Below are 27,324 nucleotides of genomic sequence, written 5' to 3' on the forward strand. Positions count from 1 at the left end.
GCTGCTGTTTGAGTTGGTCATCTTCTAACCTTCATCAGTGGTCACAGGACGCTGCCCACAGGACGCTGTTGGCTGGATATTTTTGGTTGGTGGACTATTCTCAGTCCAGCAGTGACAGTGAGGTGTTTCATCAGCACTGCTGTGTCTTATCCACTTATACCAGCACAACACACACTAACACATCACCACCATGTCAGTGTCACTGCAGTGCTAGGAATGATCCACCGCCCAAATAATACCTGCTCTGTCGTGGTCCTGACCATTGAAGAACAGCATGAAAGGGGGCTAACAAAACATTCGGAGAAACAGATGGACTACAGTCAGTAATTGTAGAACTACAAAGTGCTTCTATATGGTAAGTGGAGCTGATAAAATGGACAATGAGTGTAGAAAGAAGGTGGTTTTAATAGTATGGCTGATCTGTGTATAGTATGTACTAATTAGTGCACTGCTTATTGAGTTAGTACACACTATATAGCACATTGCTTAATTCATTCATTGTCTGTTTTACCATCGCTTCATCCTACTCAGTCACAGTGGGTCCAATTCTTTTGGGGAAAGGTCGCCAGTCCACCACAGGACAAACAAACATACATGGGTCAATTTAGTATCTTTAATAACTTTGTAGGAAACCGGAGCACCCAAAAGAAAACCCACACAGACGTGGGTAGAACATACAAACTCCACACTATTATTATTATTTTGCTAGTTATAACTTCAATTAAATTCCATTTAATTGTGTGTACATATGCTTTGTGTAAATCCTATTTATTCAAACTATCCTCCAGGCCACCCAAGCAGGATAGGGGTCTTTGCTGAGTCTGGTTCCTCTCAAGGTTTCTTCCTGTAATTTTAAGAGATTACTCAACAGCTTGCTCAACAGTGGCTTTTGGTCTGTTGGTCCTGGATTCTGTAAAGTTGCTTCGAGAGAATGTTCACTGTTTGTTTGTTTGCTTGCTCAACAGCTTGCTCAACAGTGGCTTTTGGTCTGTTGGTCCTGGATTCTGTAAAGTTGCTTCGAGAGAATGTTCACTGTTTGTTTGTTTATTAGGATTTTAATGTCATGTTTTACACTTTGGTTACATTCATGACAGAAACAGTAGTTACTCATTACACAAGATTCATCAGTTTAAGTTTAATATCAAACACAGTCATGGACAATTTAGTATCTCCAATTCATTTCACTTGCATGTCTTTGGACTGTGGGAGGAAACCGGAGCTCCCGGAGGAAACCCACACAGACACGGGGAGAACATGCAAACTTCACACAGAAAGGACTCGGACCGCCACACCTAGGAATCGAACCCAGGACCTTTATGCTGTGAGGCGACAGTGGTACCCACTGAGCCACCGTGCCGCCCCCCAATATCTATTGTAAAAAGCGGTATACAAATAAATTTGACTTGACTTGACACACAGAAAGGATCTGGACCGCTCAAGTGCTACCCACTGAGCCACTGTGCTGCCCATAGTTTATAAAATGCTGTTTTACAAATCAAGTTTTGGATATGTTGGATGCAGGGAAAGAACTGAGATGAGTCAAATTTATTTGTATAGTCAGGCTGATGCCAAGTTTACTGCTGGAGTATAACTAGCTGAAATGCCTATGCTATTAGATATTTGTTTAGCTTGGCCTTTCTTTTAACCTGGTCCTAATAAAACTAATAAATAGTTTTTATAAATAAAATAGCTTTAATTAGGCATCTAATCATACAGTGTAAATGAATAGTTTATCTTGCAAACTTAATTTTGGTGTTTAATTGGACTTGTGGACCACTTTACCAGCCTGAGCAGGACAGTTGAAAGCTTTGATTAGTGCCATGAATGTTCTGCCTATGTTTCCTTCAAGTATAAGAGGAAACACCCTGGATAGGGCATTAATGTACACATGTACACATTTCTTTGTGAAAACATGGACTAACTACTTTTAAACTATGTAGCTACTTTAAAGTGTGAGCGAGTGTGTAATGGATTGGCACTCTTCCCATGGTGTGTTACTGCCTTGCGTCCAGTGTTTTTGAGGAGGCACTAGACCCAGAATGAATAATGATGAAGTGTTATTATGAAAAACTAATGAATAATAAATAGACTACCTCCCTCCATCTTTTAGTTTCTTTTTCATCTCCTCCTTTTAAAAACTTATCTCCAAAACAAGCCTGTCACAGCAACTGCATAACTGCCTAAACACAATTATTCAAGCTAATTGTAATCTGTGAAATAACTGCAATTAATTAACAGATTACACAGTCCAACTGTTTATTCACTACATTTATTATCTTTGCTGTGCATCATATTTGCATCATTTTTCTCCTTTAAGGAATTTAACCTATGCACTATGTGTAATTATAATTAGCTCATAATAAGGTCTTAAAGATCTTGAAGATCCTTTAACTCCTGTCACTCCTTCTTCCCATAGTGCATCCTGGTGCCATCCCCAGGTAAGCAACGCACACGCACCCGGCCATCCATGTAATGAAAAAGAAAATGTGATTCATCAGACCAGGCCACCTTCTTCCATTGCTCTGTGGTCCAGTTCCGATGCTCACGTTCCCATTGTTGGCACTTTCCACGGTGGACAGGGGTCAGCATGGGCACCCTGACTGGTCTGTGGCTATGTAGCCCCATACGTAACAAACTGTGATGCACTGTGTATTCTGACGCCTTTCTATCAGAACCAGCATTAACTTCTAAAGCAATCTGAGCTACAGTAGCTCGTCTGTTGGATCGGACCACATGGACCAGCCTTTGCTCTCCACGTGGATCAATGAGCCTTGGCCACCCATGACCCTGTCGCCGGTTTACCACTGTATCTTCCTTGGACCACTTTTGATAGATACTGACCACTGCAAACCAGGAACGCCCCACAAGAGCTGCAGTTTTGGAGATGCTCTGACCCAGTCGTCTAGCGATCACAATTTGGCCCTTGTCAAACTCGCTTAAATCCTTACACTTGCCTATTTATTTTGCTTCTAACACATCAACTTTGAGGATAAAATGGTCACTTGCTGCCTAATATATCCCACCCACTAACAGATGCCGTGATGAAGAGATAATCAGTGTTATTCACTTCACCTGTCAGTGGGTGGACACTGACAGGTCACTCACTTCACAAGGTTGCTGGGTGGACATCAAAGTATGTGTTTTAATCCTTCAGGCACAGAAAATTGTAAAAACACTGAAATACCAAGACTGACAGGAGATACAGGTCCCTTACAAGTGTATAAACTTTTGACCTCAAGTATTACATATAACATAACAGAACATAGTATAGCATACATAATATAATATGGTATAATATAACAAAACTTAAATATCCACATACTAGCATAATATGGTATAACAGCAGAAAAATGTAATGTAACAATATAATATAGTATTTACATTTAAAGGATTTAACGTGTATTCCTTTTGCCCCCTACTCAAAATTAAACTGCGTCCTTGTTCACACCCTATTTTGGAAAAGCAACATTTTTTTGTTGCCCACTCAAATATGACATTCAAGTAACACCTCTGGCATTCAGCTAAACTGAAATACAACTAAAATAAATCACATTACAAAATGATTTTGATGATGAAGTGTTTAACAAATCGATCTTCAGGCCATGAGTGTAAGTCAGGCAAGTTCATGGTATTAAATTAAGTCCTGGTCGGCATTTGCAGCTCAGTTTGTACATATGCATTAATGTATTTGGTGCTTACTGCAAAACCAGTACTGTCAAGGTCAAACATTTACATGCACTTGTAAAGTGTAATGGTCTAAAGTATCTCCTTAAGTCCGGATTTGTCCATCAGAGGGACCCATGTACGCTTGGGGAATTGAATATAAATTCACTGTTTGTTTATCAGGGTGGCTCGGTGGGTAGCACTGTCGCCTCATAGCAAGATGGTCCTGGGTTCAATCCCCAGACAGGGCGGTCTACCTTTCTGTGCGGAGTTTGCATGTTCTACCCGTGTCTGTGTGGGTTTCCTCTGGGAGCTCCGGTTTCCTCCCACAGTCCAAAAACATGCAGTCAAGTTAATTGGAGACACTGATTTGCCCTATAGGTGAATGTGTGTGTGTGTGTATGTAAGTGTGTCTGCCCTGCGATAGACTGGCGCCCCGTCCAGGGTGTTACTATGTGCCTTGCGCCCATTGAAAAGCTTGTATAATATAATAAAACATTATATATCCACATAATAGCATAATATGGTATAACAGCAGAAAAAAACATAATGTATCACAACAATATAATATAATATTACATTTAAAGCATTTAACATTTGTATTCCTTTGCCTCCTTCTCAAAAGTAAACTCTAAAAAGTAAGTAATGGTATTAAATTGAGTCCTGGTCTGCACTTGCAGCTTGGTTTGTACAGATGTATGAATGTATTTGGTGCTTACTGCAAAATCAGTACTGTCAAGGTCAAATTTTTACATGCACTTGTAAAATGCAACTGCTCTCTTTTAAAGTGACTGAATTACTGGAACACATACTTAATACTTAACAAGGTGCTCGGGTGGTGCAGCAGTGTAATACTCTAGCCCACTGCTTCTGAAATCCTTGTACGAAGCTCAGCTGTGTGATTGGCTGAGTGGGAAGGGGGTGTAATGGATTGGTGCCCTGTCCAGGTTATTTCTGCTTTGTGCCCAGCATTTCTTATTAAAACTGGACCCATGTGACCCCGACCAGACAATGTTTCTCATAGATTCATATTATCATTACTATTATTATGAGGGTGGTTGGGTGGCGCAGGGGTAAATTATGCCAGCTCATTACTTCTGAGATCCAGGCTTCGAATCTCCAGTGGTGCTATAGGCCGGTCGAGAAGCTACATACCCTGATCAGGATAAAGCAGTGGTAGGACATGAAAATGAACATTAAAAAAATTATCATTATTATTTGACGTTCCCCATGCTTTGGCAATACTCTACATTAAATAAAGCTTGTTTACTGATCAAAACTAACTATTACTAATTAACTAATTAAACATGAAATAAACTACATATGGAGGGTTGGAAGTATGGAAGTATGATATGAGTCTAGTTGCCTGCAAACAGTAATAAGGCATTACACGTTTTTGAAGAATGGAGCAAATGTACCAGGACATATTAAAGGATAATTTAAGCAGCCAAGGAACTACATCTTGACAAGTCTAGCAAGTCTAAACATAAAGCCACAATATCTCATGACTGGTTTCTAAAAAAAGAAGGTGAAAGTTCATGGCCTAGGGCATCTCCTTACGTCAGGATTTGTTTATCAGAGGGACCCATGTAAGCTTGGTGAATTGAATATAAATGCACTGTTTGTTTATCAGCACAAAGACAAGAAATAGAGCAGATATGCACAGAAGGTAAAACTCCAAATCAGATAAAAGTTGGAGGAGTATGGAAAATGCAAATACATTTACTTTATTTAATTGCAGACAGTATGAACCCATGATATTTTGTTTGTCTGATCAACTTTATTTTGTATTTGTTGTTATACAGCCATTCCTGCATTTCAGGCCTGCAACACGTTGGGATTGTAAAGCATTTACCACTCTGTAATGTTGCCATTCTTTCATGCAACACCTAAAAGACGTTTTGGTACCGAGGATACCAAGTGATTTAGTGTTTCAGGTTTTTTTGTCCCATTCTTCCTGCAAACACGTCTTAAAATGTGCAACAGTACAGGGTTGTTGTGTTTTTCGTTTATACATTTTCCACACATTCTCTCGGCAGGCCAGTCCAGTACCCGTACCCTCTTCTTCTGCAGCCATGCCTTTGTAATGTGTGCATCATGTGGTTTTGTATTGTCTTGTTGAAAATGCATGGACATTACAGTGGTAGTGATGCCTTCAGACCCAGAGAGTTTGATGCTGCTTCTGGACATTGGCTTCTTTTTTCACAGTGCAGTTTTAAGTGTCAATTGTGAATGTAACTCTGTATTGTAGTGCTTGACAAAGATCCCTTGTAGTTACAGGGGTTGGACAAAATAACTGAAACACCTGGTTTTAGACCACAATAATTTATTAGTATGGTGTAGGGCCTCCTTTTGCGGCCAATACAGCGTCAATTCGTCTTGGAAATGACATATACAAGTCCTGCACAGTGGTCAGAGGGATTTTAAGCCATTCTTCTTGCAGGATAGTGGCCAGGTCACTACGTGATGCTGGTGGAGGAAAACGTTTCCTGACTCGCTTCTCCAAAACACCCCAAAGTGGCTCAATAATATTTAGATCTGGTGACTGTGCAGGCCATGGGAGATGTTCAACTTCACTTTCATGTTCATCAAACCAATCTTTCACCAGTCTTGCTGTGTGTATTGGTGCATTGTCATCCTGATACACGGCACCGCCATTGGATGCACATGGTCCTCCAGAATGGTTCGGTAGTCCTTGGCAGTGACGCGCCCATCTAGCACAAGTGTTGGGCCAAGGGAATGCCATGATATGGCAGCCCAAACCATCACTGATCCACCCCCATGCTTCACTCTGGGCATGCAACAGTCTGGGTGGTACGCTTCTTTGGGGCTTCTCCACACCGTAACTCTCCCGGATGTGGGGAAAACAGTAAAGGTGGACTCATCAGAGAACAATACATGTTTCACATTGTCCACAGCCCAAGATTTGCGCTCCTTGCACCATTGAAACCGACGTTTGGCATTGGCACGAGTGACCAAAGGTTTGGCTATAGCAGCCCGGCCGTGTATATTGACCCTGTGGAGCTCCCGACGGACAGTTCTGGTGGAAACAGGAGAGTTGAGGTGCACATTTAATTCTGTCGAGATTTGGGCAGCCGTGGTTTTATGTTTTTTGGATACAATCCAGGTTAGCACCCGAACATCCCTTTCAGACAGCTTCCTCTTGCGTCCACAGTTAATCCTGTTGGATGTGGTTTGTCCTTCTTGGTAATATGCTGACATTACCCTGGATACCGTGGCTCTTGATACATCACAAAGACTTGCTGTTTTGGTCACAGATGCGCCAGCAAGACGTGCACCAACAATTTGTCCTCTTTTGAACTCTGGTATGTCACCCATAATGTTGTGTGCATTGCAATATTTTGAGCAAAACTGTGCTCTTACCCTGCTAATTGAACCTTCACACTCTGCTCTTACTGGTGCAATGTGCAATTAATGAAGATTGGCCACCAGACTGGTCCAATTTAGCCATGAAACCTACCACACTAAAATGACAGGTGTTTCAGTTATTTTGTCCAACCCCTGTATATCAGCTATTGATGAATGGCGGTTCTTGTTGCAGTGCTGTCTGGGCGATCGCACTAAAATTCCTTCAGATTCCTTAAATAGTTTAATGATAATATAATGGAAATCCTTTTCAATGTTTCTTTGATGAACATTGTTTTTAAACTAGGACACTTGTAGCCTACTGGTTAGGGTACTGGACTGGTAATCAGAAGGCCGCTGGTTCAAGAACCACCACTGCCAGGTTGCCACTGTTGGGCCCTTGAGCAAAGCCCTTAATTCTCAATTGCTTAGATTGTATAGACACAGTGCTGTAAGTCGCTTTGGATAAAAGCGTCCGCTGAATGCCGAAAATGTAAACATTTCAGTAATTTTCTCATGCATTTGATGACTGGAGATCCTCTGTCGGATAATGGGCATTCGCAAAGACTTAGCCTTTTGTGGATACTGCTTTTGTACCAAATCATAATAACAGTTACCTGTTGACATCACCTCTTTAAAACCATATCAGTATTTAGTATATTTTACCCCATTACTAGCCCTAAATATTTGTATGTTAACAAATATGGTCTGCAATAAAATAAACTCAAAGTGAATTTATAAAACATACTGTCCCAACTTTTTCTGATATGGGGTTGTAAAAAATCCAAATAATAAAAGGGTAGATCCTTACAGCTTGCAAATAAGCCAGTAGGTAAATATGTTGGTCAAAACTATACTACGTGGTAATGAGTAAGGAAATACATGAATGGCTACATGTGTGGTGTCCTGTAATAAACTAGCACCATGTCCAGGAAGTGTTCCTTACTAGCAGCTAGTGTTTCTGGGCAGGCTCTGTAACCCACTGCTGCACTGATCAGCATGATACAGTTACTAAAGATAACTGTGTGTGCGTGTGCGCAGGCATCTAGTTGCCACTTTTGGGCCCTTGAGCAAGGTCCTTAACTGTCCATTGCTTGCATTGTATTCAGTCACAATTTTATGTTGTATTGGAAAAATGCGTCTGCTATTTAAATTACATGTACATTTACATCAGTAAATGTAAATGTGTGTGTGTGTGTGTGTGTTTGTGTGTGTATTTGGGTCCAGCAAGAAATAGTTAAACCATGACTTTGATGATCATCACACTGATACTTTTTCACACAGTTCCTATACTGCTTATCAGGCTAAATGAGAACACTAAAGAAGTGAGACAAACCAAAATGAAGCTCTTTTACTTTTGTAGACAAATTTTCATTCTTGATGATGATGATGATGATGATGAATATACCAAGACGATAATGGAAAGAATTAAGATGAACAAGAAAGAGCAAAAGCAGAGAAATGGTGAAAAGTCAGAGAGTAGGGGGCTGCAGGCAGTGGGTAAGGAAATGAAATGAAGTTTAAAATCAGAGAAAGATGTGGTGATAGTAGCGCACAGAAACACACATATGAAATATAGCGTGTTTAATTCTATAAATAATTCCCCCCACTCTCAATCTCACACTTAGCTCCAGTTAACATGACTGCATGTCTTTGGACTTTTGGGAGCAAACCGGAGCACCTGAAGGAAACCCACACAGACACAGGGAGAACATGCAAAGTCCACACAGAAAGGACCCTGGCCGCCCAACCAGGAAATCAGACCCAGATCTTTTTTGCTGTAAGGTGATAACGTCACAAGATATGGTTGGTGGTTGGTGGACTATTCTCAGTCCAGCAGTGACAGTGAGGTGTTTAAAAACTCCATCAACGCTGCTGTGTCTTATCTACTCAAGATAAGAAGGTTTAGTGTTGTGCCATTTTGAACCTTGTCCATCTGTTCCTCTACATACCTTTTTCACAGGACCACCACAGAGCAGGTATTATTTAGGTGGTGGATCATTCTCAGCACTGCAGTGACACTGACATGGTGGTGGTGTGTTAGTGTGTGTTGTGCTGGTATGAGTGGATTAGACACAGCAGCGCTGCTGGAGTTTTTAAATACTGTGTCCACTCACTGTCCACACTATTAGACACTCCTACCTAGTTGGTCCACCTTGTAGATGTTAAGTCAGAGACGATCGCTCATCTATTGCTGCTGTTTGAGTTGGTCATCTTCTAGACCTTCATCAGTGGTCACAGAACGTGGCTCACGGGGCGCTGTTGGCTTTATGTTTTTGGTTGGTGGACTATTCTCAGTCCAGCAGTGACAGTGAGGTGTTTAAAAACTCCATCAACGCTGCTGTGTCTTATCTACTCATACACACTAACACACCACCACCATGTCAGTATATAATGAGTCAGTGTCATGTCAGTGTCAAATAATACCTACTCTGTAGTGGTCCTGTGGGGGTCCTGACCATTGAAGAACAGCATGAAAGGGGCTAACAAAGCATGCAGAGAAACAAATGGACTACAGTCAGTAATTGTAGAACTACAAAGTGCTTCTATATAGTAAGCGGAGCTGATAAAATGGACAATGAGTGTAAAAACAAGAAGGTGGTTTTAATGTTATGGCTAATCTGTGTATATTATAAGTATAAAACTGTATTTATGATCACTTTCTTATGCACTAATAAACAGAAACCTTTCAAAATCCATGATCATTTTTAAAAATAATAGATTATAGTTGGAATGTACAGTAGTTTGAGCTGCAAATTTTATAGTACTAAAACAACAAATTTATATGAATAATGCCTTTATTTATTACCTGCCTCACAGCAAGAAGGTCCTGGGTTCGATCTCCAGGTGGGGCGGTCCGGGTCCTTTCTGTGTGGAGTTTGCATGTTCTCCCCGTGTCTGCGTGGGTTTCCTCCAGGAGACCAAAGACATGCAAGTGAGGTGAATTGGAGATACAAAATTGTCCATGACTGTGTTTGACATTAAACTAGTGAAATGATGAATCTTGTGTAACCAGTAGCTACCTGTTCTGTCATGAATGTAATCAAAGTGTGTAAAACATGACGTTAAAATCCTAATAAATAAATAAAAAATAATATTTATTATCAAACACTTTCTGAAATTAGACCACAGTTGTGAAGCTTATCTTTATTATCATAGTATTATATTTAGAATAGAATGCCTTTATTTGTCATATATACATATACATGTGTACACGACAATGAAATTAATTTTCCGCATATCCCAGTGTGTTTGGAAGCTGGGGTCAGAGCGCAGCTTGTACGGCGCCCCTGGAGCAGACAGGGTTAAGGGCCTTGCTCAAGTGCCTAACAGTGTCTGCATTGGGATCCATAAATGGTATTTGAACTCTATAAACACATGGGACATCCTGCTACCATATCCACATAATGACTTATATAATATTGCACATCACTGGCTTCTATTGTACTCTCTCTGTACTCTTTTTCCTAAACACTCTCCACTCTCCCTGTTTTGCTACGTGCTACATGATTTTTAATACACACTATCCACAATATTTATTTATATTTATTTAACAACATTGGCACAGCATTTAGCATGACATCACTCAGTTGCTGTATAGCCTTGATCATGTCTTCGTAATTTTACTTTCAGTACCCTCAATTTAAGCTGCCTTCCCAAATCCCTTTAATATTACATTTCTCTCTGTCATTAGCACTGTCTATTACACTGAGCATCAGTTTTTGAGGGGAAAGGAACACTGGTTTTGTACTTCTTAAATCAATTCTGTAAACAATTTGCAGGATAAATAGAGTAATTACTGTAAAATTATTGACTCATCACCACATGTTTTTAACTACGTATGAATTTTGCTTTGCTTGCCTTTTGCAATGGTCCACAGCTGTCAGGATTGAAAGTTATTTTAAGGAATTAAAAATGTAACTTTTGGCTATTCATATTATTACTATGTTTAATCCTTGCTTTCAGTCCCTGAGGAGGTTCACATTCTCTCTCTGTGTCAGAATACTCTCCCAAAAACATGTCTGCCACTAGGTCAGGCAGTGAGTAAATGCACAAGTGTGTAGCCTTGTGCAGTGGATTGGTTCCAGGGTGTGTTACTGTCTTATGCCTAGTGTTTCCAATCCAGTGTTAAGCTGAACCCACTGCAGCCCTCGTGGTGGTTCATAAGAACAAGGTCAAGCAGCAGACATTGGGGACAACAAAGCTAGAGAGTGGCAGAGGGTGAAAACAACTCTCCATCGACAGGAATGACCACCAGCTATAGTATGACTAAAAAAAAGTGGCAGCACGGTGGCTAAGTGGGTAGCACTGTCGCCTCACAGCAAGAAGGTCCTGGGTTCGATCCCCAGGAGGAGCAGTCCGGGTCCTTTCTGTGTGGAGTTTGCATGTTCTCCCCGTGTCCGCGTGGGTTTCCTCCAGGTGCTCTGGTTTCTTCCCACAGTCCAAAGACATGCACGTGAGGTGAATTGGAGATACTAAATTGTCCATGATATAACCTTGTGAACTGATGAATCTTGTGTAATGAGTAACTACTGTTCCAGTCATGAATGTAACCAAGGTGTAAAACATGACATTAAAATCCTAATAAACAAACAAACTAAAAAAAAGTAACCAACAAAAAGGCAACTGGGGTAAAGGTCATTGTGAAGATGGTCAAAGAAGCTCTTCATCAATGAGAAACAAATAAGAGCTATGCTGAATGGTTGAGGTTAAGGTACTAAACTAGTAATTGCAAGGTTGCTGGTTTAGGCCCACCACTGCCAAGTTGCCACTGTTGGTCCCTGGCTTGGAATGTATTTGGTCACAATTGTAAATTGCTTTGGATAAAAGTGTCTGCTAAATGCTGTAAATGTAAATATGTCCACATACTTGGGCCCTTGGTAGCATAGTGGTTAAGGTACATGACTAGTCAAGCCACACCAATGCCAAGTTGCCACTGTAGGGCTCTGAACAAGGCCCTAAACCAGGGGTGGGGAACCTTTTATCCACCGAGGGCCAGATTAATAATTACATATCTGGTCACGGGCCACATACTACAATGATGCAACATACAGCCAAATAATACAGGCTTTATAAATTATGCTGATAGCATGTAGTGCTTATATTTGATCTCAGACTTACCTTATCATCATTTCAATGTGACGGTTGTGAATGTTTGGTCTTGACCAGCTGTGGAATATCTGGGGGTAACTGACAGTTATTTTGAAGTTCAATGACCTCTACATTTACATTTACATTTTCAGCATTTAGCAGACGCTTTTATCCAAAGCGACTTACACAGTGAGCGGAACACAATGAGCAATTGAGGGTTAAGGGCCTTGCTCAGGGACCCAACAGTGGCAACTTGGTGGTGGTGGGGCTTGAACCGGCAACCTTCTGTTTACTAGTCCAGTACCTTAACCACTGAGCTATCACTATGTAGTAGGGCAGTGCTGTATTCCACACAGTCAGGTCAATCAAGGTGTGGATGGAGATCCACCATATCAAGACCATGTCATGGCCAGCCCAATCTCCCAAACTTAACCCTTATGAAAACCTTTGGAACAGGATCAAAAGGAAGTTCAATAGTCACAAGCCATTAGACAAAGTCAAGCAATGCTAAAGAATGGTGGAAAGCATGTAAAGACTGAGTTATTACACCATTCCAGGGCTTCAACCACCCCCCTCAGACATAGGAAATTATATCTGTAAAGATGCCCAGGTGGATGATTGCAACGTTGAGATTCTAACCCAGATCACAGTTGTGGTAGGCTAGCATAATAGACCACTGCAATTCCCAAGCACTTACGTTTTACTTTAACACACCCAACAGTATTAAAACCAGAGAACCTGATCATTTTTTAACACTCTTATTATTTTTTTCAAAGCTAAAGTATGTGGACACCTGGCCATCACACCTATATAAGAACATACACAATTATATATGTTTTTTTAATGAATTTTACTTTGTGCTCTGGGTCACAGTCTTGCTGAAATAGAGCAAAAAGCCTTCCCCAAACTGTTGTGTAAAATGCATTTATACATATTATTAACATGTTTCAAAAACATCATCAAAGATCTCACCAGTTCTGCTGAGATCGATTGATGACTTTGTTGTTTGGTTTTGCTGCAGGAAGGACATGAAGCATACACCTGGAGAGCTCAGTCAGCAGATTCAGGAACCAGCGGGAATAACACTGAGAAAAACAAGAGCTTCCCTAAATTCGGGCCAAACAGCCTGCTTTTAAAAAACTGCAGGTAGAGAACGAAGAGGTGCAGGTGAAGAATGGTGCAGGAATCTGAAGGAGGCTGTGCTGTAATTACAGGCGCCTAAGGGACTTCCTGCTGCTTTGAAGTCTCTTGAAACCTCTCACTGTTGTAATGCACCTCAAGTCAATGAGCTTTAAGGGTTATGAGAAGAAGACCAGTCATAAAAAAAGGATTTAAACCACCAGAGTGTGTTCCGTACTTCAGGCTGAGAGAGGATCTGGATCGCATTTGCACACTAATTACACTGCATGGTCAGAGGATGTGGACACCCAAACATTAGATATTAATGTGCTTGTGAAACTTTTCATTTCAAAACCACAACAGCCTCCATGCTTAAAGGAGCCTAAAGGAATTTCATTTTCATTCTGCCACAAGTACATTACTTAGATTAAACGATGATGGCTAACAGTCAGCATTCCAGTTCATACTAAAGGTGTTGGATGGGGTAGGGCTTTGTGTAGGCCTGTTGAGTTCTTCCGCACCGTACTTGGCCTACCATGTGTTCATGGAACTTCATGTATGGGGGCATTTATTAAGTTTTCACTAAAACTAAGGGTTTCAGCACAGTTCAGACATTATTCCTTTCTTACCAAACTTTGTGGTTGGTACCATGGTTTACAACTAGTCCCCTGACATCTGTCTAATTAACCATAATGTAATAGCAGTGTGCTAGATAGATAGATAGACAGATAGATAGATAGATGGATGGATGGATGGACGGACGGACAGACAGACAGATAGATAGATAGATATGTAGGTAGATAGGTAGGTAGATAGATAGATAAATAGATAGATAGATAGATAGATAGATAGATAGATAGATAGATAGATAGGGAGGTAGGTAGATAGATAAATAGGTAGGTAGGTAGATAGATATATAGATAGATAGGTATGTAGGTAGGTGGGTAGGTAAATAGATATATAGATAGATAGGTATGTAGGTAGGTAGGTAGATAGTTAGACAGGTATGTAGGTAGGTAGGTAGATAGATATATAGATAGATAGGTATGTAGGTAGGTAGGTAGGTAGATAGAAAGATAGAAAGATACTTTATTGATCATGAAGGAAAATGAAAGATTTACGCCACACCAGCTTACATTTGGCATTGTGCATGGTAATCTTAGGCTTGTGTTGCTAAGCCAAATACATTTATTGTCTGTTTTACCACCGCCTTATCCAAGTCAGGGTCAAGGTGGGTCTGATTTGTTTGCTAGTCCATTTAGGGCAATTCTTAGTAGTTCCGACTGGCCTGACTGCATGTCTTCGGACTTGTGTGAGAAAACTAGAGCACCCGAAGGAAACCCATGCAGACATAAGAAAAACATGCAAAGTCCACACAGAAAGGACCTGGCCACTGAATCGAGCCCAGAACCCCTCCTGCTGTGAGGCAACAGTGCTACCCACCGTGCCACTATACTAGTCAAGTACATCTAATCTAGTGTTCATGCCAACACTCTGTGCATTCTAGAGGCAGATTGGAAGTCTTTTGCATTTAGGTTCTTGCTTCTAACTTTTACAGGGTAGAATTTAACGCAATATTCAAAGTCACTGAGCCTTTGAGTATGACCAATTTTACTGCTAATACATGTTTATTCCTGTAGGGATTGTATATTCACAGGATTTATTTATTATACCTGCTGGCTTGATTGAATGAGCCCACTCGGCTGTTTTATGGGTCTGCTTAAAATACAGACAGTTGCTCTTTATTAAGTATACCTTCCTTCTACATACACTGTATTGAGCTTAGGTGTTTTAGCCACACTACCTGCTAAAAAAGTAGAAAATATATTTCATGCTTTGTGGCAACAGTTTGAGAAAGGCCATTTCTTGTTCTATTTTGACTGTGTCCCTGTGCACAAAGCAAGGTTAATGAAGACATGGTTTAATAAATTTGGTGTGAAGGAACTTTGATGGCTTGCATGAAACCCTGACCTCAACGCTAATGAACACTCTAGAAAGTAACAGGAACATCAATTGGAGGCCAGAATGTTTTGACCAGCATTGATGTCTGACATCACAGATGCTCTTGCCTCATAAGCACAATTAATCAGGATGATAAGGGCGCATTTATGTGGGAAGCGTTATGTGCTTCAGTCACCGTGAGGTTGGCCACAAATTGCCATTTTGCTTTCTGCTTGGCTTGAGTGGTGTGGTAAAACGTAATTAAAAGTGCACAACACAACACAAATATTAATTTCTGTAAAATAACTATAAAATCCAGCAGCACAGCGGCTCAGTGGGTTGCACTGTTGCCTCACAGCAAGAAGGTCCTGGATTTGATTCCCGGATGGAGCTGTCTGGGTCCTTTCTGTGTGCAGTTTGCATGGTCTTAGCAAGTCCAAAGACATGCAGTCAGGTTAATTGGAGATATAATAATGCCCTAGGTGTGACTGTGTTTGCCTAGTAATGGACTGGTGACCTGTCCAGGGTGTTTTCTACCTTTCACCCAGTAAAATAAACCCATCGCGACTCTGAAAAGGATGAAGTGGTGGTAAACAGCCAATGAATGAACCATCAAATGCACTTAGAAAGCATCCACATGTATTTTATTTTAGCTGCATTTTTCCTCACTGTGTGGTACACTTTAAACTTGTGCTGAGAAATGGTGAGAATCAACTTCTCTGGGAGAGTCTAAAATTCTTACCATTAAAAAAGCTTAGGCCGCTCAGGTGGTGCAGCGGTAAAACATGCTAGCTCACCAGAGCTGGGATTTCTAATACATTGTATCGAATCTCAGCTCTGCCATCCGGCTGGGATGGGCGGCTATATGAACAACATTTGGCTGTTGTTCATCCAGGAGGGAACCGGATAGGGACCTCATAACTGATGCAATTACAACCTCTGCTGGCTGGTTGATGGCATCTGCATATAGCAGAGCAATATTGCGATCAGGGTGTGGCTCTCTATGCACAGGGCTTGTATGCATATGAACTCGCCTCGCGCAGGTAAAAAGATGAGGTTGGCTACTGCTCATGTGTCGGAGGGGTCGTGTGTCATTTTGCTCTCCTCTATCAGGGGCGAGGGTTAGCACCAGTAGAGAGGAAGCATAATGCAATTGGGTTAATGTGGCTTATTGTACTAAAACAACTAAGTAGAAACACCAAACCTCTCCTAATTATTACTGGTCATAAGTACTCTCTACTGCTGAAATGACAAACCTGTAGTGATGGGTCGGTCGCGAACGATCCGGCTCTAAGAGCCGGCTCTTTAAAGTGAACGGCGGGATCCGGCTCCTGATTGGGAGCCGATTCGGGGTTTTTTTCCGTTTTTTTTTCTGTTAAAACCGCATGTGATTGGTGAAGATGCATAGTGGCGTTGGTGTGGTGAGCAGGAGGGGAGGGGTTACAGACACACACACACACACACACACACACACACACACACACAGTGAGCACACGAACAGGAGGGAGAGAGAGAGAGAGAGAGCTCTGCACTTTACATAGCCAGACATTACACGCTGGAAAGGTGAGGAAAATAAGTGAGAGGAAACATAGTAAAGTTTGGACACGAGAAGTCCCTTTTACAGAGAAGTACAGACCCACTGAGCTGGTGGGAGACCAAGTGTTCAGTCTACCCACATCTTATACATGTGATGGCATATAGACTGTGTATTGTAGCAACATCTGCCCCCTCAGAGAGAATCTTTTCTAAAACAGGGCAGATCATAACAGAAAGGAGAAACAGGATCAACCCATCAAAGATGAGCTCCTTGGTTTTTCTGAATGTCAATCTTCGCTAAAGACTTACAAATACTGTCACCTGGATGCTGCTTTTTCTTTTTGTTTTGCACATTTTTATTTATATTTTGTTGAGTGATGCTTTGTTGATGCTGTGTTGTTTCACTCTAGATGCAAATTTAGAAATAATATACACAATCAGACCTTTTTGTCTAATTGAGATGGGTCTTTGTTTTTGTATTTTATAATTTATTGTTTTAGCACTCTGTTCCATGTTGAGTATATAAATAAAGCCATTTAAATAATAAACATTTGATACAATGTTTTTACATTAGTAATTCACTTTACATGTAATTTGGTAATAAATTAATTTAAGCAACAAAAAAATTTAAGGAGCCACTCGGGAGCCGAAAGTACCGGCTCTCTAAAAGGAGCCGAAATTCCCATCACTACAAACCTGTGGTCCAAAAGAAAAGTAATATTTTTTGTTAACCTTTTTCCTTATAGTAGTTTTAAATTGGAAGAAAAAGCAAACATAAACATAAAAATAATTACGTTAATTTTGCTCCCTACTATGGACTATCATCTGCTAATGCTAGTATTTGCTGTTTGTAGCAAAATGGAAATACTACCTAAAACAGTGTACATTTCAATATTCCTTGAAGGGGCGGCATGATGGCTCAGTGGGTAGCACTGTCGCCTCACGGGAAGAAGCAGTTTCCTCCCACAGTCCAAAGACATGCAAGTAAGGCAAATTGGAGATTGACGGGAAGGGAATTGTCCATGACTGTGTTTAACATTAAACTTGTGAACTGATGAATCTTGTGTAATGAGTAACTACCATTTCTGTCATGAATGTAACCAAAGTGTGTAAAACATGACTTAGGTTAAAATCCTATCAAATAAATAAATAAGATTCCCATTTGAAACCCATTTACGCATTAAACAGTCTTTATCAACAGAATATCACAGACTACCTAATGCCTATCTAATACCTTCTCAGAATTATTAAACATGTCAAAATATTTATTTTAACTTAGATCTCTTTTCTGACTCACCGCCCACTCAAGTTTCAGATTCACCGCAGCATTACTCATGTCCTTCCCTTTGATCTAGTTTGGACAAACATTCACCAAAAAGAGATCCTCAGATACCCCAACATGATCACATGCCAAAAATCAACAAAGTTCTCTTACTTCTGAGACTGAGCATGAGTAAGAAAACAAGCAGGAATTAAATCAATAGGTACTTTAAAGATACCAGATACTAAATCAGTGGCTAAGTTCACATGCAATAGTGCTTTTATATATCCCACCTCCAAACCTTGGTATACTGCCAACTCACAAAGACTGAACAGAGAAAGAATTAACATTAGTTGGAATAAAAGACTGAGCAGCTCCTGCGTCTCTTAGTACATGCTGTTGTCTTTCACCAAACATACTGTACCATTTGGCCCAAAAGACTTGGAACACGGATCAACATCCGTGTGTACTAAAGTGCTAATGCACACGTTGAACTGAACCCAGGAGCACTAAACCTTTTGACCAGAGGTGGAAAGTAACGAATTACATTTACTCGCGTTACTGTAATTGAGTAGTTTTTTTGTGTACTTGTACTTTTTAAAGTAGATTTTACAACCAGTAATTTTACTTTTACTTAAGTATGTTTTGTATTAAGAATTGTAATACGCTACATTTTAAATAACATCCGTTACTGAGTAAAAAAAAACGCTAAAAAATCGTGTACGGCAGTGAATTCTGTGATGGAAAATAAACTGGTGCTAAAATAAAGGAGCCGTAATCTTGGTATAGAGTAGGGAGGGTGATTTTAAAAGTTTAACATGTTTGGAGTTTGATGTTTTGTTATTTGATAACATAGTCTGATGTTAAAGAATGCCAAAGTTTTGTCTACATCTTGAAGGTTTTCTTTGGGTAATTTAGTGAAAGTCACAACACTTGTAACCTTGACTTGTTTTGAGTTATGAGATTTGCAGTATGAATGTTGTTTGATATTTGTTAGTGATGAAAAGAAGGCTGGTCTATAGAATCCACAATTAATGCCAACTTCAGTGGTTATACAGTTTGAAAAAGTTTTATGGGATGGTCTGTACTAAAATGACACATGACACATCCCTAAATGTTTTAAATGTTGTATCAACATGTTTTTTTTCTATTATATTTTAATTAAAAACAACTATTGTGAGATATATCCACTTGTCCTGTTTGCATTACACAGAAGAGACCCCCCCCTGCTGTTAAAAAAGTAACTAAGTAACGTTTACTCTGAGTACATTTTAAATTAGTTACTTTTTACTTGAGTAGATTTTTAGACTAGTAATTTTACTCGTACTTAAGTACTATTAAAGTAATAGTACTTTTACTTGAGTACAGTATTTTAGTACTCTTTCCACCTCTGCTTTTGACTGACTTGTAGATTGGGAAGCTCTTGCTGACCAGGTATAAAACAACTGCAGGTAGGTACCTCAGGGGATCGCAAATGTAACCTGTTACCATGTTTTAACCTTACACAGCCCTCAAACATTAGCTCAGATCTAAGCTTAAATGTTTATTAATGAGTAAGAGCAAACTCAGATGCTTGCAAGGTAATAGTTACTGCAAATTTATTTAAGTACATAATAACCCTCAGAGGCAGACAATTGTTAATTACCTCCAGCAGGATAAGCTCTCTCAGTGATTCTACACCGATCAGGCATAACATTAAAACCACCTCCTTGTTTCTACACTCACTGTCCATTTTATCAGCTCCACTTACCATATAGAAGCACTTTGTAGTTCTAAAATTACTGACTGTAGTCCATCTATTTCTCTACATACTTTTTTTTAGCCTGCTTTCATCCTGTTCTTCAGTGGTTAGGACCCCCACAGGACCACTACAGAGAAGGTTTTATGTGGGTGGTGGATCATTCAAATAGATAAACTACAGTCAGTAATTATAGAACTATAAAGTGCTTCTATATGGAGCTGATAAAATGGACAGTAAATGTAGAAACAAGGAGGTGGTTTTAATGTTATGTCTGATCGGTGTATATCAGTAACTTTGCTTGTGTTACATTATTTCAAACTTTAAACTTAATATACGTTTGAGAATAACTCTTTTAAAGTTCTCAGTTAAACACTGCCAATAAGCCCAAGGTACAAGTTCAAATGCCATGAAACTAGAAGCTGTAACTACCTCATACTGGGAACTACCACTTAAAGGCAGAGCTGAACATACAGCACCTCTTAAGCTTTCTCCCCAAGCTCACACTTTAATAAGACTGCCCAAACATCTTTCGGCCAAACCAATGTAGAAGCCAGCCTTTCAAAAATACTGAAGTAAGTGTACACTGAAGCCTCACGAATGAAATAGACTTACTTAAATTAAACACAACTGTAGACTGTGTTGACTGTGCTTGAAACAAAGCAGGACAAACTGTAGAGGTGGATTGTGCGAGGGAAACTGGCCATTGTGACCGGTCAGAGGCAAACTCCCACCCTTACATTTAACTCCACTTCACGACAAGCATCCGTTTGTTCCTTGGCCTGGATATAAGCCAAGCTAAATTTTACATCTGCTGAGAACAAAATAAAGGAGCAGGGGAAAATGGAAATGCCTCATTAGCATCAAACTCTTCTCACACTGGATTCTCCCTCTGGCGGCACACTACCCATTGTGGTGGCCACCATTCCCGACAGTTCCTCTTTTATTATATTCTGTACTAATAAAGATTAAATCTCTGACTTTAACAAGGACCTTGTTATCGCTATGGCTGAAGTAAGTCGCAATACAAATACATAACTAGGACTGGCAGCAACCCTATAAACAACACATCAGTACATCAGAAGTATTTCACAAAAAATACTTTATTGAAAAATACATTGATCAGGCATAACATTTTGACCACCTTCCTAATATTGTGTTGGTCTCCCTTTTGTTGCCAAAACAGCACTGACCCTCAAGGCATGGACTCCACTAGACCATTGAAGGTGTGCTATGGTATCTGGCACCAAGATGTTAGCAGCAGATCCTTTAACTCCTGTTAGTTGTGAGGTGGGGCCTCCATGGATCAGACTACGTAGTTTCTCCAGCACATCCCACAGATGCTCGATTGGATTGAGATCTGGGGAATTTGGAGGCCAAGTCAACACCTCAAACTTCTTGTTGTGCTCCTCAAACCATTGCTGAACTATTTTTGCTTTGTGGCAGGGATCATTATCCTGCTGAAAGAGGCCACAGCCATCAGTGAATACCGTTTCCATGAAAGGGTGTACATGGGTGTAAGCACAAGGGTATAAGCATGGTCTGCAACAATGCTTAGTTAGGTGGTACGTGTCAAAGTAACATCAACATAGATGCTTTACCTCTGCTCTCCACCTAATAACTGAGAAAACAAGAACAAGAGCAGAAACAAAAAAAGAAAAACAACATGGCAGGTAACAATCATAATCACTAACAAGAGATAAGAAATCCATGCCTTTCAACACCATTACATTTGTTATCAAGACTGCTTCAAGTATGTTTTTTAGATCTTCACAATAGATATCCAATCATGTGACAATGATGTGTTTCAATCATTGCCACAGAAAAAGAACAGCTGCATATATTTATTTATTTTTTAATTTTGGTGATATGCTGGCTGTGTTTCAGGTGGACTATGGATTTTCTGTTGTGTTGTTTGTTTCTTTCTGTTTACACTGCATTGTGCTGTATTGTGATGGCGAAGACATTTTTGGTTGTAATTTTTGTATGTGTGTGCATTTTTGCTTCCATTTGGATCACTTAAAAAGCTCAAACAGTTTTATTTCCATAATCCTGAATCCCAAGGCACTAGAAGTGCTGCTTAAACAAATACAATCTGGCATGATTCAGCAATATTGTAAGACACCCACATGCAATATATGCCAATTATATAAGAAGTATGACTGCCATTATCTCCTATTTTTAGTCAAGTAAAGACTGGAGGCATTTGATTCAGTTTTATGTCTGGTTTTAGTTTCGTATAGTTAAATTAACTTGCTTTATTGCACTGGATTGAATTTCTAAAAAACTATTTCAAACCATGACAGATTAGTCATTTTGGCAAATTTAACACAGCAATTGGAAATAACACAGCAGTTCAAGAAAAAGTCTGTATTTAAAACAGTATAGTTTCTGTCCCTCCTTATTTCTTTATTTGTACATATTTGTCACAATAAGTGGTCCAGATTTTTAAAATCATTTTTAATCATTATTTCATATCATCATTATTTGATTAGCCTTTTCAAACCAGGAAAGTTTTTAGTTATGCTGTAATCATTGGGAATTCTGGAGTCTCGTGCTATGTTCTGCACAATTAACATCCTACTTTTATTGTAACTACATCTGTTGTTTTTTCCCTGAGATGGACCTGATGTGAACCTTTTCACCAACCTGAGGCTGAAGTTCATAGATTTGAGGCTGCCATGCCAACAATACAGTTCCTGCTGAGCTACTTGATGAGTGCCTTTCAAGTTATACATTTTCTTAGAATTATTTTATTTTTACATACAGTGGTACCTTGTAACTCAACGTCCCCTAAACTCAAAATCTTTGAAACTCAACTCCCTTCGTCGAAAAATGTGTACCCTTAAACTCAACGTTTCCCTTAAACTCAATGTGTTCAGTTTCTTTTAAAAAAATTATTTATTTAAATTAAAATTAACAATAACCAGTCGCTTTGTTCAGCACTTGGCTTGAGCGGTGCAGTAAAACGTCAAAGTGCGCATATGAGACGAATCTGCATTTGTGTGGAATAACAGTCAAATTCACTCTGAAAGCTCCACATGTATCTTTGTTTAGCTGGATTTTTCTCCTGTTACACTTTTAAGCTTGTGTTATAGCTCGGGGTGCTGAGAAATTGTAAGAATCAGCTTTTTTCGAGAGAGAGAGTCTAAAATGCTTATCGTTAAAAAGCAGTGCAAAAGCTAATGTGCCGCTTCTCATGTGAATGCGCCCTACGGAAATGGAATACAGTATTCCAAAATCAAGCATCTCCACGATTAAGAAGTATAAGGAAACAATTAAGAAAAAGGTGAAGTGCAGGTTTTATTGTATTTTTTATTGATTTTTAACTATTTGTAATTGTATTTCAGTGTTTTTTATATTATATTTGTGTTATTTTCAGTGTATGTGTCAAAAATAACCCCATTATTTTACATTAGTCTAAAATATATGCAAGTCCAGGGGACCATGGAACACATTAACAGATTTCCCATACATCCTTATGGGAAAAAATACCTTTTTACCAATGCCTTTTAAACTCAACGCCACTCCCAGAACCAATTGACGTTGAGTTTCAAGGTAGCACTGTATTAATTTAGTCTAATTCTAAGTTATCCAAATGTACTAAGCCATCCAAGGAAGATGAAGGTCCCTGTTGAGTCTGGCTTCTCTCAATGTTTCTTCTTTGTAATTGTTTTTCCTTGCCTCTGTTGCCCTTGGCTTGCTCTTTAGGGGTGTGTGTGGTCTTTAAATTTGCCTTAAGATGATGTCCATTTTAAAAAGCACTTGACTTGACTTTTAAAATAACCAAACAACATATAAATCTTGGCAAACATGAGAGCACAGTTTTTAAATGAATATTTTATTGAAGGGACAAAAATTGTTTATGCATGTTCTCCCCCTTTTCTCCCTTTTAGCGCGTCCCATTGCCCGATTGCGTCATGCTTCCTCTCCACCAATGCCGATCCCTGTTCTGATTGAGGAGAATGAAGCTAACCCATGTCCCCTCCGACACGTGAGCAGCATGCCGTATGCATCTTATTACCTACACTTTGTCGAATGCAGTGCAGCTCAGCGTTGTGTAGCCAGCAGAAGTCGTAATTGCATTAGTTATGAGAGAGAGAGACCCCATGGCTTAGTCCCGCCCATATCTGAACAATAGGCCAATCATTGTTCATGTGGTATCATTGTATCATTTGATACGATGTTTTCGAGATCCCAGCTCTGGTTCCAGTGTGTGTTTTTACCGCTGCGCCACCTGAGCGGCCCCAGCTAATGTCTTTTAAATGTTTTCCTTTGTATCTCTTTTATGGTCTTTTGCCCAGGCGTTTTCATACAGTGGATTCACTAGTGTTGACCTTATCTAACCCTATCTGTCAATGCACTCTAGAAGGAGTTTTGTTAGGTTGGCCACTTCTGTGTAGATCTACCACTCAATGTTACTTCCCAGACTTTGTATGCAATGCATTGCCACTAATGTCCTTTTCAAGGATCCCAACTAATGGAAGTTTCATTCCTGGCATATAGAATCAAACCTAGACCCTTCTTGCTGAGGCGCCAGCGCTACCCTCTGCACAACTGTGCCACCCCTAAAACAAATGAACCTCATCCAGATAGACATTTCAGAACAAGAGCTATGTGAATGTAGTAAGATTGCAGCATTTTGTTTTGTTAAAGTCAAACAAGTACAACACACAATACCATTTTCATACCATATTAGAATCAAACCAAATTATATATGACTATTGGGGGGCTTACGGTGGCCCCTTTTTATTAATAAATGAAGAAGATTGGGATGAAAGAAGTACACAGAGCAAGAGATCGCTTATATGGTCAATGAATGTACATGTAAATTTCATTTAATCTCACGTTCTTCGTCTGCTTTATCCTGGTGAGGGTTGTGGTTGGTCTGGTTCCATTCAGAATCACTGGATGCAAGAAATGAGCACACCTCAGACAGGGCGCCAATCCGTCACAAGGCTTCGGCCATCCCCCTCTCAAGAACACCCCCCCCCCCCCACACACACAGAGTTCTCATTTTTATAGTCTTTATTTGCTCATTCTGCACTGATGCTGAGTGTGGTTGCCATGACACCAGCGCCAGCAGCCATTGCCATTATTTGAAGAATTACTGAATAAAGGACATGTGCAGAGAGAAATTTCCCTTCTCATATGAAGCAGTGGTAGCTCAGTGGTTAAGGCAGTGGTAGTGGCAGAGTAATCTGAAGGGTGCTGGTTCATGTCCCACTGCCACCAAGATGATAAAAGCATCTACCAAATGCTGTAAATGTAAATATGCTGTAAACAGATTCCTTACCCCTAGATGTGTTAGCATTTGTTTATTAATTTTAGTAACTGCTTAATCATGATCAAAATCATGATGGGTCCAGATCCTACCTGAAATCACTGGGTCATCTCACTCATTCTAAGGAACAATTTAGACTAGCTTTAAAAAGGTGACAGTAACTTTCCTACTGTGTACCTGTATAAACCCCACAAACACAAGGAAAACATGTTAAACTCTAATTTTTTACACCTCTTTACTAACCATAAATTGCCCCGTACCAATTTTTTGGAATGTGTTGCAAGCCTGAACTGTGATACAGGGATATTTTATGGTAAATAATGAGGTACAAAAGAAACAACTTAATATTGATGTGATTTCAAAGAGGTGATGTCAACAGTTGACTATAATCATTACTTTGAACAAAAGCAGTATTCACAAAGGCTTTGATGAGCAAAGATGGTCTGAGGATCTACAGTTTGTCAACACATGCATGAGAAAATTATTAAAATGTTTAAAAACTCAAGTCTAAGCTGAACACATGTAATTTTTGATCCCTCAGACAGCACTGCATCAAGAACCATCACTTATTACTGTCCCAACTTTTTCTAATTTGGGGTTGTACATACATACCATTATTTGCTGTTGTGTTTTTTGACTCATCACTGCAGTCAAAACATCAATTTAAGTGACTCTGACATTTGTTTGTGTTCTGTGCCAGTATAGGTCCTTTCACAGGATTACCTGCAGCCAGTGTAATTAAAGCTGCTTATTGTATTTAATGTATATTTGGTCATTTGGGCATGTAGTGCTGTCACCTCACAGCAAGTAGGACCTGGGTTGATTTCCTGGCTGGGCAGCCAAAGTCATTTCTGTGTGGAGTTTGCACGTTCCCCCTGTGTCTGAGTAGGTTTCCTCCAGGTGCTCCGGTTTCCTCCAACAAGCCCAAAGACATGCAGTAAGGCAATATGACCAACTAAAATTGCCCTTAGTGTGTGTTTATGCCCTGTGATGGACTGGCAATCTGTCCAGGGTAAAATCCCCAAATTACAGGCCTTAGGTAAATGCAGTCAACAGCTAAGATGAGAAAATGACAGTGACTAAGAGTTTGTAAATATTACAGAACCAAATAGTTTTGATAAACTTTACAAAAGAGTAATTTGAAGTACAACGCCAAATCAGAAAAAGTTGGGACGATATGGAAGATGCAAATAATAAAAAAAAATGCAGTGTACTTTTACTTTTATTTGAATGCAGACAGTTTGAACCCAGGATATCTCATGTTTTGCCTGGTTAACTTCAATGTTATTTGTTAATATACCTCCATTCCTGCATTCCAGGCCTGCAACACCTTAAAGAAAGATTGGAAGGGATTTGCATATTTCTCCCTCTACAGTGCATAATATCATTACACGATTCAAGGAATCGGGAGGAATTTCAGTGCATGAAGGCCAAGGGCGTAAGCTTAAGCTGGACGCCCGTGATCTTCGATCCCTCAGACGGCACTGCATCAAGAACCACCACTCAACAATAGCTGATATAACCACATGGGTGAGGGATTACTTTGGCAAACCTTTGTCAAGCACTACAATACGGAGTTACATGCACAAATGCCACTTAAAACTTTACTGTGCAAAAAGAAGCCTTATGTTAACCATGTCCAGAAGTGGCGTTGACTTCTCTGGGCTCGGAGGCATCTATGATGGACCATCACACAGTGGAAATGTGTATTGTGGTCATATGAATCAGTATTCCAGGTCTTTTTGGAAAAAAATGGACGCCGTGTGCTCCGGACCAAAGACGATAAAGACCATCCAGCCCTTGGCAAAGATCATTTACACTTCTGTGATGGCAGCATTGATGCAAAAAAGTACATTGAGATCTTATAGCAACATATGCTGCCTTCAAGACGTCATCTTTTCCAGGGACGTCCATGCATTTTTCAACAAGACAATGCAAAACCACATGCTGTACACATTACAAAGGTATGGCTGCGGAAGAAGAGGGTACGGGTACTGGACTAGCCTGCCTGCAGTCCTGACCTGTCCCCAATAGAGAATGTGTGGAGAATTTTGAAAATTAATTCTACATTTAATTGAATTGTAAAATGTACTAATACATGGAAAAAACTGTTTAGAATTGGGTTACAGTTTTAAATAAGGTAAATTTGTTTTTCGGTAAAGTTTACCCAGCAGCTGGTGCACAGTGATGCCTTTGTTTTTCTTTGTAGTAAATTCTATACCTCATTTTTTACAGTATTGACTGGCATGCAGACCATCGGTGGACTGAAATACAACAGCTCTGATGGTTGCTGCACGTTGGTTTTATGTATCAAAGGGCAAACAA

The sequence above is a fragment of the Trichomycterus rosablanca genome, chromosome 3 (assembly GCF_030014385.1).
Source record: "Trichomycterus rosablanca isolate fTriRos1 chromosome 3, fTriRos1.hap1, whole genome shotgun sequence".
Taxonomy (NCBI): domain Eukaryota; kingdom Metazoa; phylum Chordata; class Actinopteri; order Siluriformes; family Trichomycteridae; genus Trichomycterus; species Trichomycterus rosablanca.